General features: G+C 46.9%; 1 protein-coding gene across 1 annotated transcript in view; it reads left to right on the top strand.

The window, feature by feature from the left end:
• Nucleotides 1-194: 194 nt before the first annotated feature.
• Nucleotides 195-19,093, top strand: part of CNBP (CCHC-type zinc finger nucleic acid binding protein) — a 55,676-nt gene continuing 36,777 nt past the window's right edge. Inside the window, exon 1 of the mRNA XM_068557301.1 lies at nt 195-349. The gene's annotated coding sequence lies outside the window, so the exon portion shown is untranslated. The remainder of the gene's footprint in view (nt 350-19,093) is intronic.

Raw genomic sequence — 19,093 nt, forward strand, 5'->3', positions numbered from 1 at the left:
TACAGTAGGTGCTCAGGCAATTGTTGCATGAATGGGCTCCTACAGTTCACCTCTGCCCACCCCCCTCACATCCGCTCCCGGTGCGAACTGCTTGGTACTTGGTTAACTTCCAGGGATCTGACTAGAGTGAAAGGTGGGCGCGGCAACATCAACTTGCTCTTTAAATCTGTGGGTATTTATCGAGCACCTACTGGATGCGCCGCCTGGCGCTGGGGGCGGGAAAGGACGCGAAGGAGAGACAGACATCGCTCAGGGTTACCTCCACCGACCTGGGAAGACACCCCGAGGCCAAGGTGAGGACTTGCGCGACACCGAGACGGAGTCCCCTGGCCCGAGGGGAGGAGTCCAGGTGAGCCGGGGCGCGGGCGGTGCCCAAGGTGCGGGGGGCGCGGACCGCAACGCGCGGGGACCCCGGATGCGCAGGGGCCCGCCTCTGCAGCCCGGCTTTGCAGAAGCTGGGGCCCGGGGCCCGGGGCCCGGGGCCCGGGGCCGCGGGGGAGGGTGGGCGGGGGTCTTGCGCCAACGTGAAATTGTCAAGAGCCAGAAAGATGTGCAAAATCTTTAATCAGTAACCCCACCCCTTCCTTATCCGGGGGAAATCATCCAAAGGAAGAAAATCAAGTTGCTCACTGCAGCAGTTTGCAGCAAGATAACTGGAAACACCCTAAATGCCCAGCAGTAAGGGGATGATTAAGGGAATTGTGGTGCATCCATCGGATGAAATATTCCACACCCTTATAAAGGGATATTTCTGAGGACTTGGGAGGCAGTATCCAAACTTCTTAAGCAAAATGAGACGTTAAAAGGGAAAAGCAGGGTGTAAAAGTGTTCGTAATTAAGGTGAAATAAGTATGCCTCATGGTTAAGAACCAGAAAAGAACCCCAGAGATTTGCGTTGTTGTGTTAAGACCGTGAAGTACAGGTAAAGTGTGTTGAGATAAATATCCTTTTATATTATGATATTAATTCTATAGAACTATATACCAAGGGCAATTTTTATGATACCTCCTTTTTATAATGAGAATTGTGGGTTGTGAGTCCAGCTTTCTGTATAAGCTAATACGTAATTGTAGGGTTTTCATTATTTTTTAACTGTAATATACATTCTTTTTAAAAAAATATTTGCAAGGTTCATCCATATTACAGCATGTATCAGTACTTCATTCCTTTTTTAAAAAAAAATTTTAGTTATTATTTATTTATTTTGGAACCGGGGCCCCCTGCCCTGGGAGTGTGGAGTCTTACCCACTGGACCACCAGGGAAGTCCCTGTAATATACGTTCTTCACGATAATTGCTGAGTCCTTTGTAGAAACACAGGATACTGAAAGTACAGGAGAAATTAGGGAATCTGAATAAGATTAGTAGGTTGTACCAATATCAATATCCTGCTTGTGGTATTGTTTTTTTATTAACTTTACTCGTTTTGAAAAATTGAGATATAATCTACATACCTTAAAATTCACCTTTTTATAAATGTACACTTCAGTGGTTCTTAGTATATTCAAACAGTTGAGCGTGCATCACCACTACTCCCAGAACATTCTCACCACCCCAAAGAAATCTGTCTCCATTACTAGTCATTCACCATCCCTCACTCCCCGCCCCAGCCATTGATCTACTTTCTGTCTCTGTGGATTTGCGTGTGCTGGGTATTTCATGTAAATAGAGTCATACAATGTGGCCTTTTGTGTGTCTGCTTCTTTCACTTAGCATAGTGTTTTCAAGGTTCATGTCACAGCATCAATCAGTATTTCATTCTTTTTTATTGCTGAATTATATTGCATTTATGAATATATATATATATATACGCACACACATTTTGTTTATTTAACATTCATCAGTTAATGGACACTTGGGCTGTTTCCACTTTTTGACTCTTGTGAATAATGCTGCTGTGAATACTTGTGTACAAGCTTTTGTGTGACACATGTTTTCATTTCTCTTGAGCATATAAGAGTAGAAATGCTGGTCATATGATAACTCTGTTTAACTTTTTGCAAAACTGCCTGGTTTCCAAAGCATCTGCCCCACTTTATTTTCCCACTAGCAGTGTATTAAAGTTTCCAATTTCTCCACATCTTCAGTAACATTTATTGACTTTTTGATTACAGCCATTCTAGTGGGAGTGAAGTGGTATCTCATTGTGGTTTTGATTTGCATTTTCCTGATGGCTAATGATGTTGAGTATCTTTTTTTTTTAATTAATTAATTAATTAATTTTTTTTTTTTTTGGCTGCGTTGGGTCTTCATTGTTGTGTGTGGGCTTTCTCTGGTTGCAGCGAACGGGGGCTACTCTTCGTTGCGGTGCGTGGGCTTCTCATTGCAGTGGCTTCTCTTGTTGCAGAGCACGGGCTCTAGGTTCATGAGCTTCAGTAGTTGTGGCACGTGGGCTTCAGCAGTTGTGGCTCACGGGCTCTAGAGCGCAGCCTCAGTGGTTTTGGCGCATGGGCTTAGTTGCTCCGCGGCATGTGGGATCTTCCCGGACCAGGGCTCGAACCCGTGTCCCCTGCACTGGCAGGCGGATTCTCAACCACTGTGCCACCCCACCAGGGAAGCCCCGATGTTGAGCATCTTTTCAGGTGCTTTTGGCCATCTGTATTCTTTGAAGAAATGTCTATTCGAATCCCTTGCCCATTTTTAAATTGAGTTATTTATCTTTTTATCATAGAGTTATGAGTTCTTTATATAATCTGAATGCTAGGCCCTTATCAGGTATATGATTTGCAAATACTCTGTCTCATTCCATGGGTTGTCTTTTCACTTTATTTATGGTGTACTTTGAAGCACAAAAGTTTTTTACTGTGATGAGGTGCAATTTATTCATTTTTGTTGTTGTTGTTGCTTACGTTTTTGGTGTCATATGTAAGAAATCATTGCTTGATCCAAGGTCATGAAGATTTATCCCTATGTTTTCTTCTAAGAGTTTTATAGTTTTACCTCTTACATTTAGGTCTTTGGCCCATTTCGAGTTAGTTTGTGTATAAGGTGTGAGGTTTGGTCCAATGTCATTCTTTCGCCATGTGGCCATCCAGTTGTCCCAACAACATTTGTTGAAAAGAGTGTTCTTTCTCCCATTGAATTGTGTTGGCACTTTTTTCAAGGGCAATTAACCATAAATGTGTGAATTTATTTCTGGACTCTCAATTCTATTCCATTGATCTATGTACTATAGTTTTGCAAGATATTACCATTGGGGGAAACTGGACAAAGGGTAAGAAAGATCTTTCTGCATTATTTCTCACAACTGCAGCTGAATCTACAATTACCTTAATAAACATTTAATTTAAAAAGGCAGAGATTATTTTAATGGTACCTTCTCACCACCACTACCACCACACAGACACCACACCCCACCCCAAACTAAAAAAAACTGTTTTGTACTAAGAATTTCCCCAGCCTTCCTCTGAGGTGCCCACTCTTGCCCTCCAGGTGGCACCAACTCTCTCTTTTAACCTCTAGTTTTTCAGAAGCCACAGCAGGAAGAGGTTCTGCCAGGACCTCTCGCCAAGAGCAGGGCCCCTTGCCAGGCCCTGGCTGCCCACCAGCATGATTCCAGGCAGAGTCCTGGGCCTGCCCTGTCTGTCCCCAAGGTAACAGGGAGACTCACGGCTGCCTTTGCTTTAGGGGCGGCTTCTAGCCTTATACGAGAGTTCTCCCTGTTTCTTCTCTGCTCCCGCTTTGAGAGCATTCATTCATTCACTCACTCACTCATGCGCTCATTCATTCAGCACTTACTGAGGACCCACTATTATATAATGCTTATAAACACAGCCAGTTCTCTAGACATGTAAGTCATTATTAGTAATAAAAATTAGACTTTTTGGGAATTCCCTGGAAGTCCAGTGATTAGGACTTGGCGCTTTCACTGTTGAGGGCCCGGGTTCAATTCCTGAAGCCTCGCAGCATGGGCAAAAAAAAAAAAGCCAAAAGAATTTTAAAAAATTAGACTTTTTAAGGATGAGATAAAGAATATAACCCCCCCTCCCAATGCACACCTTTGCAAACTGTCAAGGGCTACTCTTTAATAAGCTACCATCATTATTGAGGCAGGGGATCACAATGCAAGTGCTGGCATTTAGCAAGGACTCACCAGGGGACAGACACTTCATGTATTTTATCCTTAACCACCAGAAGAAAGTTCAATGTAAACATCATTATGCTTTCATAGTCACAGAAATGAATCTCAGAGAGGTTACGTCCATGTCCGAAGGAGACACAGCTGCTGAGTGACAGAGCTGGGTTTCCAAAGACTGCTGCTTCCCTGAACCCCAATCCACCAACTGAGAGGGAGTCTCAGGGTGAAGCCACCTTCAGGAAGCTTTGCCCTGGACACACGGTTATTAGATGGCCACCGAGATACGCTTTCTTACACCATTTCTTTTGAGCCCTTTAGCACAATTCTACTTGCAAACGACTCCTGAATTTATCAAGAGACATTTCCCAGGTAATTTAATGTATTTATTTTTTTTCTGATTGGGATAAAAAGCATATGTATTTGAGGGGAGGGAACATTAGAACAATACAACAAAGTTTTAAAAAAAGGAGAAAATTGGCCACTTTTTTTCCTTTACTACTTTTTTATTTATATTTGATGCATACGAAAGAGTATATGTTCACATGTAAGTTCTAGAGCATAGCAATGCAATAACACCCAAGAACTCACCTCCCAAGTGCAGATCTAGAACATTACCAATAACCAGAGTCCCCCCGCACTGTCATGCCCTGCCCATGCCCAGAGGTAACTATCATCGTGAGGTTTTAGTTTATCGTCTCCCTGCCTTTTGAAAAAAATCACGTACGTGTAGACGCTTAATGAACCCTGTAGTTTTTGCTCGCTTCTGGGCTTCATGAAAATGGTATCACACAATAGGTAGTATTCTGTGACTTGCTGTCCTCAGCACTATCCAAGGTTTATCCAGAGTATACTTGGCTGTGGTTCATCATTTTCACTGCTATATAATACCCCATTGTGAATAAACCATAACATACTTACCTGTTTTCTTATTGCTGGGCATTTAAATTGTTTCCAGGGTTTTTTTTGGGGGGGGGGTGTTAGTAGTTACAGGTGTGTGTTTATTTATTTATTTATTTATTTATTTGGCTGCGTTGGGTCTTCATTGCTGTGCACGGGCTTTCTCTAGTTGCGGCGAGCAGGGGCTACTCTTCGTTGCGGTGCACGGGCTTCTCACTGCGGTGGCTTCTCTTGTTGTGGAGCGCGGGCTCTAGGCGCGTGGGCTTCAGTAGTTGCGGTGCGTGGGCTCAGTAGTTGTGGCTCTCGGGCTGTAGAGCGCAGGCTCACTAGTTGTGGCGCTCGGGCTTAGTTGCTCCGTGGCATGTGGGATCTTCCCTGACCAGGGCTCGAACCTGTGTCCCCTGCCTTGGCAGGCGGATTCTTAACCATTGCGCCACCAGGGAAGACCCGCAAGTATCTTTTTGAATTAGAGTTTTCGTCTTTTCCTGATATATGCTCAGGAGGGGTGTTGTTGGATCATATGGTAGTTCTATTTTTAGTTGTTTTTTTTTTAAAGGAACCTGCATACTGTTCTCTATAGTGGCTGCACCAATTTACATTCCCACCCACACTGTGGGAGAGTTCCTTTTTCTCCACATCCTCTCCAGCATTTATTATTTGTAAACTTTTTGATGATGGCCATTCTGACTGGTGTGAGGTGATACCTCACTGTGGTTTTGATTTGCGTTTCTCTAACAATTAGCAGTGTTGAGCATCTTTTCATGTGCCTGTTGTCCATATGGGTATCTTCTTTGTAGAAAAGTCTATTTAGGTCTTCTGCCCATATTTTGATTGAGTTGTTTGGTTTTTTTATATTGAGCTGTATCGAACAGCACAGTTTTATGTTTTCTTCCAAAGATTTTAAATTTGCCTTTCACATTTAAGTTCTGACTTCATCATAAATTTTTTTTTTTATTGTGTGAGGTAAGGAGTCAATTTCATTTTTTTTCCATTTGGATAATCAATTGCCTAACACATTTTATTGAATAATCCTTTCTTTCCACACTGATTTGCAATGCCATTTTTGCCCCATATCAAACTTCCATTTATAATCTGTTTGTATGTTATCCATCAAGGGCCATCTCTGTGGGTCTGTTTCTGGGCTTCCTGTTCTGTATCACTGTCAGTCTGTCTATCTCTGTGTCAATTCCGTACTGCGTTAATCATCATAGTCAGGATAAGCGTTGATGTTAGTATCTAGGAAGGCAAGTCCTTCCATCTTATTCTCAGAGCATGTCTTGCCTCTGCTTGTTCCATAGACAAACCATGGGATTTTAATTAGAATTGAATTAAATCAGGCTTCCCTGGTGGCGCAGTGGTTAAGAATCCACCTGCCAATGCAGGGGACATGGGTTCGAGCCCTGGTCCGGGAAGATCCCACATGCTGCGGAGCAACTAAGCCCGTGCGCCACAGCTACTGAGCCCGCGAGCCACAACTACTGAGCCCGCGTGCCACAACTACTGAAGCGTGCACGCCTAGAGCCCGTGCTCCGCAGCAAGAGAAGCCACTGCAATGAGAAGCCCACACACTGCAACGAGGAGTAGCCCCCACTCACCGCAACTAGAAAAAGCCCACGCACGGCAACGAAGACCCAACACAGCCAAAAATAAATAAAATAAAAAATAAATAAATTAAAAAAAATAAAGGTAACCTTGGTACTTGCATTTCCCCCGGTGTCTCTGACAGGTGCCTGGTACTGTGTTATGGGCTGCACAAGCTCTCTAATTTAATTCTTACGGTCCCCATTTTCCAAGTTCACTGAAGCTTACAGAATTTGATGATTTGCCAAAAGTTGCCCGGGGGAGGCAGCGGAAGAGCCAAAGTTTGAACCCAAGTCTGTCTGACTACAAGTTTTTTTTTTTAAAGATGTATTTATTATTTTTAAATTTTATTTTTTGGCTGCATCAGGTCTTAGTTGTGGTGCGTGGGCTTCTTTCTAGTTGTGGCATGTGGGTTTTCTCTTTTCTAGTTGTGGCGTGCAGGCTTCAGGGTGCATGGGCTCTGTAGTTGTGGTGCAGGGGTTCAAAGCGCATGGGCTCTGTAGTTTGTGGCACGCGGGCTCTCTCGTTGAGGCACCCGAGCTCAGTAGTTGTGGCGCACGGGCTTAGTTGCCCTGCGGCATGTGGGATCTTAGTTCCCTGACCAGGGACCGAACCTGTGTCCCCTGCATTGCAAGGTGGATTCTTTACCACTGGACCACCAGGGAAGTCCCCACACCTCTAGCTTTAATGCACCAAAGCGTCTTCCTCTCAGGCATTTAGCTGTTTCCAGTTTCTCCACGTGTAAACGACATTGTGATAAACATCTCTGGTATACATTTTGCCCCTGTTTCCAGAAAGTTCATGTCAGTTTTACTTCCCCAACTAGTTCTAATGTCAGCATTTACCAATCAGTGCCCCCGTTGAACAACCAGCAAGAGAAACTGACATTTCCACAGCCGTTTCTTTGCGCCAGACAGGACGCTAACTCATTCTCTTACGTTATCTCATTTGATCGTCACAACAACGCCAGGAAACTGAAGCTCAGAGAGGTACATTCATTTGCTCAAGATCACACAGCAAGCTAGGGACACAAAGCAGCCAGAGGGTTAGCAACTTCTTAAAAGCTTCCAGGACTTCCCTGGTGGTCCAATGGTTAAGACTCCGTGCTTCCACTGCGGGGGGCACGGGTTCAATCCCTGGTCAGGGAACTAAGATCCTGCATGCTGTGAGGTGCGGTCCCCCCCCAAAAAAGTAGAAAAGCTTCGAGAGGATTCCCCTCACACTGGGAATAAAATCCAGACTCCTCCCCCGTGGCCTGTGAGGCCCTGCATCCTGCCTCACTCTCCTGCCATGGTCCCCTCCAACCTCGCTGGGGTTCTTCCTGTTCCTCCAGCTCTCCGTGACCCTGCCCTGTGGGCAAGGCCTCTGCCCAGCCCGTCCCCCACAGCTTTTATGTGCCTGTTGCTCTCCTGCTGTGGTCAGCTGAAAGGCCACCTGCTCAGAGAGGCGTTCCTGACTTCTGTGGCTAAAGTACCACCCCCTCTCTTTTCCACGATCTTGTTTTACTTTCTTCATGGCAGTTTATCACTGTCCGGATTGATCATTTGTTGGCCTGTCGTATTAGTCAAGATTCTCCAAAAAGACAGAAATAATAGGATGTGTATGTTTGTGTGTGTGTATATATAGAGGCAGAGAGACAGAGAGGTTGAGATCTACTGTAAGGAATTGGCTCGTGCAGTTATGGGAGTGGGCAGGTCCCCGAGACCTGCAGGGTGAGTCAGCAATGTGGAGCCCCAGGAGAGCCGATGATGAAGTTCTGGTCCGAGTCCAAAGGTCTGAGGAGGAGGAGAGCTGAGTAGTGGTTTCTGTCTGAAGACTGGCAGTCTCGACTCAGGAAGAGCTGATGTTTCAATTTGAGTCCAAAGGCAGGAAAAAAGCTGATATCTTCGTTTGAAAGGCCGTTAGGCAGGTTTAGTTCCCTCTTATTCAGTTTTTTTTTTTGTTTTACTCAGGCCCTCAGCTGTTTGGGTGAGGCCCACCCACGTTGGGGAGGGCAGTTTGCTTTACTCAGTCTGGTGGTTTAAATGTAATCTCATCCAAAAACACCCTCACAGACACACCCAGGGTAATGTTTGACCAGATATCTGGGTGCCCCGTGGCCCAGTCAAGTTGACACATAAAGTTAACCATCACACTTGTGTACTGTCATCTCTCCACCTTCAGCTGCGAAGGCAGCTCCTTGTCTGGCATATTCCTGACAACTGGCACATAATAAGTGGTCAGTAAATAGCAGTGGGATGAATGAATGACAGAGCCCAGACTCCAGCCCTGCTCTGAGTGACCCCATGTTTATTCTTCTTCTGCAATAAGACATTCCTTCACGTTGATCACTGCTGGTTGACTGAAAAGAAAAGCTTAACATCTGAAGTCAAATCAGTGTCCGCACGCAAATGCATGGTGTTCTTTTTGTGTGATGAAAGAGCCCCGGACTGGGAGTGTCAGGCAACTCAGCTTCTTGTGGCTTCTCAGTTCCCAAGCAACAAAATTAACACCCATCCTGCTCTTCTCTGGATGTGTGTCTGTAAGCCTGATAGGCCTGCAACAAAGCTTCAAGGTTCCCCAGAGACAGTTTTCCTGTCGCTGCAAAGTAGGAGGAGAAGCAGTCCTCTGCAGGCTCTCACCCTCCAGGAGGGGTGGCGGGGCTGGATTGTTTATTAGTGACTCACCAGGAGCTGGTGACAGTGAATAGAAAGGGTTGAGCACATCTCCACCCGCCAGCAGACTGGAGGACAGTGACAGAATAGTGACAGCTCAATAAACCAACAGGGAGTGCCTGTGATGAGCTCTCCAAGCCCTACACCCACCCCGCGGGGCCCACCAACCTTGGGTTGTACGTGGTTCCTCGGATTTTGTGGTCAGAAAGGCCCCAGAGCAAGTCTGCCTTTGCACGAACAGCTAAAATACACACACATGGTATCGTGGCGTGTACACAAGTCACACTGTGTGACTAAGGCGGGGACACATTTCATGTGCAGGGACCCGGTACTGGCATTCCCCTGGAGGGTGACCCTGGTGCAGCTTGTAAAGGGCCTGGGACTTGGCAACCCCCAGGAAGTTCAGCCCTGGGGCGATATGCGTGTAGTTCACAGTACTGAACAGGACACTTCAAAAGGCTAAGATGGTAAATTTTATGCTACCTGCTTTTCACCACAATAAAAAATTAAAAACCATCCATTTCTTACCTCACAGTTTGTGTGGCTAGGAATCTGGGCCCAGCTCAGCCGGGTCCTCTGCTTCAGGCTCTCTCACGAGGCTGCACAGGGGCTGGGGTCTCATCTGAAGGCTGGGGGAAGGTCTTCCAAGATTGCGTGACTGTTGGCAGGATTCAGTTCCTTGTGTGCCACTGGCCCAAGGGCCTCTGTCGTTCAATGGCTTTGACCAGACGCTGCCCTCGGCCCCTTGCCATGCGGGCCTCTCCACGTCGGCTCACTTCCTTAGAGTGTGCAAACCAGGAGGGCAATAGAGCGAGTCTACTAGTGAGATGGAAGTCAGAATTTTTTGTAATCTAACTACAGATGTGACATCACATCACTTTTGTCATGTCCTACTTGGTAGAATCAAGTAATCAGGTCCAGCCCACGTTCAGAGAGGGCTTTGCACAGGGTTTGCACAGCGGCTCACCCGGCAGACCTCCGCACCTCTGTCAATGGTGCCACCCGGTTGCCTCACTCAGAGACCGAGATCCACCCTCAACACCTTCCTTCCCCGTCTCCACATCCAGTCCATCCGCACGCTTCTCTGCCTCTCCAGCAGATACATCCAGAGTTCCTGCTTATGGACCCGGCTGTGTGCCTGGCTTCTGGATCAGCAATAACCTGGGCAGGCGGGCTCCCTGCCCTCCTCGTGCCCGCAGGCGTGTTGAGGCAGTAGTTTTAAACTTGTTTCCTTAGTTGTAAAGTTAATTTAAAATGGAATTGGGTAAATGAGGACCAAGTGAGCTAAGATGAAGTAATATGCTTCGAGCAGTGTCTGGCACACAGTAAATGCTCAACAAGTCCTAGCTGTGATTGTCGGAGAAAGTGAGAAAAGTTGTAAATGAGAACAAAAGAGGAGGCCGTAGAAGAGGACAGCGTGGCCTCCTCTCCCTGGGTCGGCAAGGAAAGCTTCTCTGAGGAGCCACATGTCGCACGAAGCCAGAGGGATGAGAAGGAACTAGCCAGGCAAGCATCCCGGGACAGAGCAGGTGGTGCAGAGGCAGAGGGGGTGCCGGTCTGCACTTTGGTGGTGGAGGTGGAGAGAGAGAAAAGAGGGCCCTTGCAGATCTATTTCAGAAGCAGACATGACGTGATTTGCTGGGGTGGGTGAAGCAAGGGGAAGGACGGGACCAGAGGATGCTGTGTTTCTCACTCTAATTATCCAGTATCACCTACCTCAGTGCTGAAGCCGGGACACCACCGGTTTGGGGAAGGGGGGTTAGATTCCCAGCGGAGAGGCCCAACAGCCACTTCCCGTGTGGTGGCTTGAATCCACCCTGTCTCTCCCTCCCCACTGCCACCCCCGGTCCACGCGCCAGCCTGTCTCTCTGGGCTTCTGCAGTCGCCTCTGCCCTGTTTCACTCCTGGTCCTCCCTCACTCTGCAGCTCCAGTGGCCTCACCTACACGAACCTTCTCCAGTCACTCCCTGGCTAGCAAATTGTCGCTTAGTCAAAGAGTTCAATAGATGCCTATTGGCGTATGGCTTTATAAGTTGTGGGAGTCAGGAGGGGCCTCAGCTGTCCCTACTTCAGCTCCTCAGTCAAGTGGCCTTCCTGCTTCCACATTCCTTCCTTGCCAGAGGCAGTACATGGTGTGTGGTGACGGGGGCCAGGCCTTTGGAGTCAAGTGGAACCTGCATCCAGTTCAGTTAAGTTACGTAAGTTCTGGGGACCCTAGACATTTTGTCTCTGGGAAGAACGAAGTTTCCTGTTTAATTGGTGTGTTGGGGGTCTCCAGGACCACCCTCAGCTTCAGTGATGTGCTACGAGGACTCATAAAACTCAGGAAAACTGTTAAACTCGTGGTTACAGTTCGTTATAGCAGAAGAATAGAGATTAAAATCAGCAAAGGAGGGACTTTGGAAGTGGCGGCGCAGTGGTTGAGAATCCGCCTGTCAATGCAGGGGACACGGGTTCGAGCCCTGGTCCAGGAAGATCCCACGTGCGGCGCAACAACTAAGCCCGTGCGCCGCAACTACTGAGCCCCCCTGGTCCACACGCCAGCCTGTCTCTCTGGGCTTCTGCAGTCGCCTCCGCCCTGTTTTACTCCTGGTCCTCCCTCACTCTGCAGCTAGAGTGGCCTCACCCACACGAACCTTCTCTGGTCACTCCCTGGCTAGCAAATGGTCACTTAGTCGAAGAGTTCAGTAGATACCTATTGACGTGTGGAGCACGCCTAGAGCCTGTGCTCCACAACAGGAGAAGCCACTGCAGTGAGAAGCCTGTGCACCGCAAGGAAAAATAACCCCCACTCGCCACAAGTAGGGGAAGCCCCGCGCAGCAACAAAGACCCAACGCAGCCAAAAATAAATAAATAAATTTATAAAATCAGCAAAGGAAAAAATGTACAGAGCGGGGTCCAGGAGAGACCAAGTGAGAGCGTCTGGCTGTCCTCACCCAGAGGAGACCTGCAGACAGCACTTAGTTTTCCCAGCGACCATGTGTGACAATATGCACAAAATGTGGCCAACCAGGGAAGCTCATCTGAGCCTCAGAGTTCGGGGTTTTTTTGGAGGGCCAGTCTCGTAGGCAGGGAGCAACCCCATGACCGACCACAGGTATTCGGTCTCCACTACCACCCCCCAACCACATCGAACTAAAACAGTGTGGCCCAAGGCCCCAGGCAAATAAAAATAAGCATTCACCATAAATCGCATTGTTAGCATTAGCTGTCTGGTGTGGCCCCAGACTCCTCGTACACAAAGGCACTCTTACCAGGCGGGATATTCCAAGAGTCTATAGGTTAGCTCCCAGGAGCCAGTCAAGGGCAGTGCTTTCCATGGAATGTGCAGGGTTTGGGCTGCCCAAGCCTGCTAAGTTATCCCTTTACTGCATACTTGATCTGTACACTTACCATGTGTACCAGCCAGGGTCCAGCCAGGAAAACTGAAACCACTGTAGGTATTTCGAACAGACAGAATTTAATACAAGGAGTTGGTCTCCCAGGTGATTGAAGGGCTGGGAAGCCACGCAGGAGGCAGGGAACCCAGAAACCAGCAGCAGCAACGGGGAGACCTCTGCTGCCCCAGGACAAGGGGTGGTGTTGCCTGAGCCCAGAGGCTGGCTCAGGTGTGGGGCTGCCTGCTGGGCACGGGGGCACAGAGGGAGAGCTGTCGGCAGGTGCCAGAACGACAGAGGAGGGTCAGCTCCCACCCCACCCCCTGCCAGGGAGGAGGGGAGAAGAACCCTGGTTTCTCCCTCCTCCTGCCTGCCCAGCCCCCACTGGCATCTCCCATTGGCTGGACCCAGCTGTGAGCAGGGCGGGGGTTCCCCAGGAAATGACTCAGACACCGTTTACTTAGGGCCTGTTCTAAGGTGCCTGACAATGTGCTAGCCACGGTCACCCACCCCACCCCACCCCGTGTGGCCCTGCCCGAGAACTGCCCTGCAAGCAGATATCGCCTCTGCAATACAGGGATGAGGACGTTTAGGGACTCAGATAAAGAAAAACAGTCTGTGAGGGAGATGGAGCCAGAGGGGTGGAGGAACGGAGATAGGGCTGCAGAGAAGGCACAGAGGGCTTCTGCAAAAACCTTCCAGGCCAGGAAGCATCCCCTGTGGCACCCCCCCCACCCCGAGCCGGCAGAGGTGGAAGAGTGAGGTGTCCGTCCGGCACATTCCGTACTCAGTTAACACAGCTAGGAATTTCCCCCTGCCTGAGCCTCATGTCCTTCCTCCGTCCAACTGTCCCCACCCAGGTCGCCCCCCTGGGAAGACCTGGGTCCATTCACAGCAGAAATGGTTTGCACTGAATCTTTTCTGTTTCCCGCACGTGCTTGACTTGTGGCTACAGTTTGTTTTGTCTCTCAGAGACCCACTCAGTTCTATCTTTCATGCCATTTCCACACTGCTGATGGGTGAGCTAGCCCGGAGCTTGCTAACGCAAAGGCAGTTACTCAGGCGGGCTCAGAATCCAGGAGCTGGGGCGCTCCCATAAATGGTTTTAAACACCACTTTGAAGGGCGCCAAGTCCACGCCTTTGCCCGGCCTTTGAGGATCAGAAGGCCCTCTCGTTCCCTCCTCCCACACTTGGCCCAGCACCCTGGCCAACTAGCCTGTGCTCCCAGGTAAGAAGCGAAGACAAAGGTGTTATCTCTTTCCCCCAAGCCCTGTGTTCAAAGACTCTGTCTCATGAGGTTACTTTTTGTAGGTGTGATGGTGCTGTGGTGGTTGGAGAATTGAAGTTTCCTCCAAATCTTTGAGGAAAACACACACACACACACACACACACACACACACACACACACACACATTCACATATAAGTGAATATGGCAACATAATGACAATTCTTTCATCTTTTAAGTCTGCATATTCGACTTCTTTTAATAATAAAAAGTTTGGGGGTAAAAGAACCCCCACTTCTTCCCTTAAATTTTTTTAATGTATTTATTTTTAACTGTAAAATTGATTTTTTAACTTTCAAATCACCAATCATAGCTTCTAATCTACCTGAGATAAACTGTGTCATCACTTTGGATTTATTTAATTCGTCCAAGAGGGAAAAAGAAATGAAGAAATAAGACTTTCTAATTAAACATAGGTTTGGGGGCTTCCCTGGTGGCGCAGTGGTTGAAAATCTGCCTGCTAATGCAGGGGACACGGGTTCGAGCCCTGGTCTGGCAAGATCCCACATGCCGCGGAGCGACTAGGCCCGTGAGCCACAATTGCTGAGCCTGCGCGTCTGGAGCCTGTGCTCCGCAACAAGAGAGGCCGCGATAGTGAGAGGCCCGCGCACCGCGATGAAGAGTGGCCCCCGCTCGCCGCAACTAGAGAAAGCCCTCGCACAGAAACGAAGACCCAACACAGCCATAAATAAATAAATAAATAAAATTTTAAAAACCCCAAAAAACATAGGTTTGGGGCAGTATAGAGTAGGGTTTGTTTCTTGTTTTTTAAGACATGAATGAACTTCAAGTTTAGGCAGACCTACCCCATTCTCTCTCTCTCCCAGAGAGCAGTTGTTGCTGAGGGAAAGAGTACAGGACGTAAGGCCCAGGCAGAGGTCAGTGACCCAGCTGCAAAGTCTGCAGGAAGCTCACCCCTGCTGGCCCAGCTGCTGCAGCCCTTCACAGGCTCTGTGACCAGGGACAAGCTGGGAAACGGCCCTACTGACACCTCTGGGATGACCTTAAAGATCACGGAGAAAATGACTGGCACCCTCTCCATCACACAAGTAGCACAGAGACTAGCTTGGAGAGGAGTTCAATAAACTTCTGGATGAACTATTGACTTTATTTGTGTGGGATGCCGGGCAAAGTGCGGAAGACAAAGGGAACTATGTTGCAGCCCTTTGCCTTGGGCTCTGGGTCGTAGACTCACACACGACCATTCGTAATGGAAGGTAAGCTGGTGTTTCAGCTACTTACTGCTGAAGTAAGCAAGTCAAACTTATTTTTAAAGTGATTTCATATTTCTCCTGGCTCTGCACTCTGGGCTGGGCTCAGCTGGGTGGTTCTTCCGCCCTACCTGGTATCTCCGGTGGTGGAAGGTGAGTGAAGAGAGCGTCTTCTCTCACATTTCTAGGGCTTCAGCTAGGATGGCTGGAAAAGGGGGCTGGCTGGGCTCACTCGTCCCTCTGTGTGGTCTCTTCTCTTCATCACGGTAGCTGGACCTCTTTACAGAGTAACTCAAGACCTTAAGAGACAGTGTCCCAAGAGGACAGACCCCAGCATTCAAGTACTTACCAAGGTTCTGTGCGCAGCACACTTGCTACCGTCCCATTGGCCGAAGCAAGTCACATGGGCAATCCCGGAATTTACACTTGAGGGACCACAAAGGGGCTGATGTTCATTGGAGACCACTGACGTATCGAACCACCACAACCAGGGAGAGTACTGCATACAGGAGTAAATAAACTGCCATGGATCACCCAGGAGGAGGCTCTCCGTTCGGCTATGAAGATGCCATGAAAGATTTCACTCATTCATTCGTTTAACAAGTATTTCTTGAGTGTGCAGATGCTGGGGATTCAGTGTGGACACGATAGGCGAGCTCTTGCTTCTGTGAGGTATCAAATAACCAATACACAGATAAGACAATTTCAGATGATGACAAGTGCTGTAAAGAAAATAAAATAGCACAGTAGGACAGAGAGTGAGCAGGGGTTGAGGGGTGGATGCTTTAGCTATGGGGGTCAGGAGAGGCCTTCCTTGCCGCAGGTAGCTTAGCTGAGAGTTAGATGATGAGAGGGAGCCAGCCTTGTGGAGATCTGGGTCAGAATGTTCTGGGAGCAGGGAACCAAGGGCAAAGGAAGGAGCAGGAATACACCTTGACTAAGACTCAGCTTGACGTGTTTTAGGGACAGAAGAAAGGCCAGGGTGGCTGGAGTATGAAAGAAGGGAGGGAAGGTCAGAGGGAGCAGGCCACGCCTTGCTGAGCCTCTGGATGCAGCCCAGAAGTATTGCTTGAGTGTCAGGAGCTGTGACCTGTAGTTCCTTGCCCATAGGCCTGCCCCTTTCCTGTGCTCCTCTGCATTTCCAGAAGCATTCTAAGAAGCTAGCTAGATCTGGGAACTGCCAAAAGGTCAGGGGAGCTCAGAAGGTAGCTAAAAAAAATATCCTAGCATTTGAGGGCTAGCATCCCTGCGCTGGAAATTGAGAGGCAGTGCAAAAACCTCCTGCCACCACCATCTTACACACAGACGTGCTGTCTTGACACAGATTCCGGGTCCCTGTTGCCCATTTCTAATTATAACCAACATTTGTTTTCACATATATCATCCCACGTAATCCTCACGTCCAGCCGGAGAGAGACGGTCCAAGGAAGTAAACATTTGAGCAACCTTTGTGCTAAATCTTGTGCTAAGCCATTCTGCGCATGATCTCAGTTTACCTTCCCCACAAGCCTGTGCAGGATCTTACGACTATCTCCGTCTCGCTGTGGAGGATATAGGCTCAGAGTCACACAAGAAAGAGCAGCGCTGCAATTCCAACCTGAGTCGTTTGATGCCGAGTCACAGGCTCCACCCCCTGCAGCTCTTGCTGTCTTCTAGCAGGGCCTGCCCTGGGCAGGTGTCCAGGTTGCGCATTCTCCAAGAGCTCCATCTCCATACAAGGGCCTGCGTGAGTCAGAGATGAAAAGAAGGATTAAAAAAAATGCTTATCATATTACCTTGAATTTGTCTTCCTTTATCAAATCAGTACACCTGTGGTACACCATGAGCAGATATACATAGAGAGAGAATATTGCGCAATATGTGTAAAAATTTCCCTGTGTATTTGCTGTACTTTTTCAAACAAACAATTGGAGCTATTGCTTTAAAGCAAGCTGCGTGGCACAGCCTAAAACAAAAAGCCAAAAAATAAAATAAAATAACTTATCCTTTTTCCTGACTCTAAAATGTATCTATGCATTCCAGAAAGGAAATATATGTATCTCCATCCATATATATGTATATATAATTCTGTAGTCATCTTTAGGATAGCACTATTACAAATGCAAATGTGTTGAAAGTGTTAATTATCTAAATATTTAAAATATATCACGATTTTGAATACCAATTTGATACTTCTTCATATTCTAAAACCGAATTAGAAGTGGCTGGAGCGTCTCTCAACCCGAGAGGCCCCCTGATCCAGCTGATTTGAACCATATCAAGTCTTGGATTGAGTTTGTTTTTTAAAGTGCAGGGGGGAAAAAAAAAAAAAAAAAAAGGTGCAGGGAAAGTGACCTGCTTGGGTCCTGTTCAATGTGCAGTCCGTGTTTAGACATGGCACAAACATCCTCCGCGAGCTTGGCGGAGATTGCCAGGGAAGTCCCGGGCCTCCTTCCTGGAACATCAGCTTCAGGCCTGCTCCGGTGTCCCCTCCACGTGTTGGACCCAGCAACCCCCTTGCCCAGGGCAGGGCTGTAACTGGGGGTGAATCACCCTCACTGAGGCTGGAGCCGGATGACATCTCCACATGGTCTCTGATTTGCTTTCCAAAGGTCAGCAGCTTGAGGTAATGTGTTTCAGGGACGACCCAATCAGCTAGAATTGGAAACAGAGACTTTTTATAATTGGAAAAAGAACACAGAGCCTCTGGCAACTGGGAAAACACAACGTAAAAGTTATTCCCTCTACTCTTTGTTTTAAACTAATTTTTATTGAAGTATAGTTGATTTACAATGTGTTAGTTTCAGGTATACAGCAAAGTGATTCAGTTATACATACATACGTATCTATTTGTTTCAGATTCTTTTCCCTTATAGGTTATTACGAAATATTGAGTAGAGTTCACTGTGCCGTATAGTAGGTCTTTGTTGGTTATCTGTTTTATATATAGTAGTGTGCATATGTTAATCCCAAACGCCTAATTTAGCCCTCTCCCAACTTTCCCCTTTGGTAGCAAAAATTTGTTTTCTATGTCTGTGGGTCTGTTTCTGTTTTGTATATAAGTTCCTTTGTATTATTCTTTTTTAGGTTCCACAAATAAGTGATATCATATGCTGTTTGTCTTCCTCTGTCTGCTTACTTCACTTAGTGTATGATCATCTTTAGGTCCATCCACATTGCTGCGAATGGCTTCCCCCCTACTCTTGATTTGTACTTTTTGCAGTGTAACGGTGAAGGAAAGAGAAATCAGAAACCTCAACCATCGCAGCCTTCTCCTTTCTAGTCCTTCTGCATATAGGGGTTTATGTTGACGAAGCTGATGACGTTTGTTTCTTCTTTTCTCCTAATGTCATTGATTCCAGAAAAGAGTACCTAGCTCCTCAGAGGGGAGGAGTTACTTCTTATTCTAAGATGTTGTAATATTACATAAAGTTTGGGGAAATGGAAGAAAATTATTCATAAGCCTGCCATCTTTACTGAACCACTTCAGTTTTTGCATTTTCTATCTATACTTTGTTCACTGCGTCCATATTTTGCATACTTTACATAATAGAACTATTCTGGTTATTGCCCGGAAGCATTCACAGATTTAAAAAAAAAGAATGCACACTCCTACGCTCCACAAAACTCTAAAAACCTGTTTTGAGTTCTCCTTACCGGTCCTTATCCACATGCATATTTCATTTTTCCAGTTGTAAGTGAAGCACGAATTCCATTTAATATTTTTATCCTATTTTATATTATAAAACATTTAATGATTCCTTATACTCGTTATCATTTTTTTCTTAAATTTTCTTTAAGACTTGAAAGAATTACAAAGGTAATTCATGCTTATTTTTTACAATTGAAATAATTCAAAATTTTGTGAAAGAAAAATTATATCTACCCCACACCCTACTCTAATTCCATCCCCTGAAGTAATACATAAATATTAACAGCCTGAAGTGCTCAATCCATATTTTTTCCTCTATATCTTTCAGATATAAACGATATATCAAAAAATATACACTTTTTTTTTTTACAAAAATG

Source organism: Eschrichtius robustus, chromosome 12 (genome assembly GCF_028021215.1).
Source record: "Eschrichtius robustus isolate mEscRob2 chromosome 12, mEscRob2.pri, whole genome shotgun sequence".
Lineage (NCBI taxonomy): Eukaryota > Metazoa > Chordata > Mammalia > Artiodactyla > Eschrichtiidae > Eschrichtius > Eschrichtius robustus.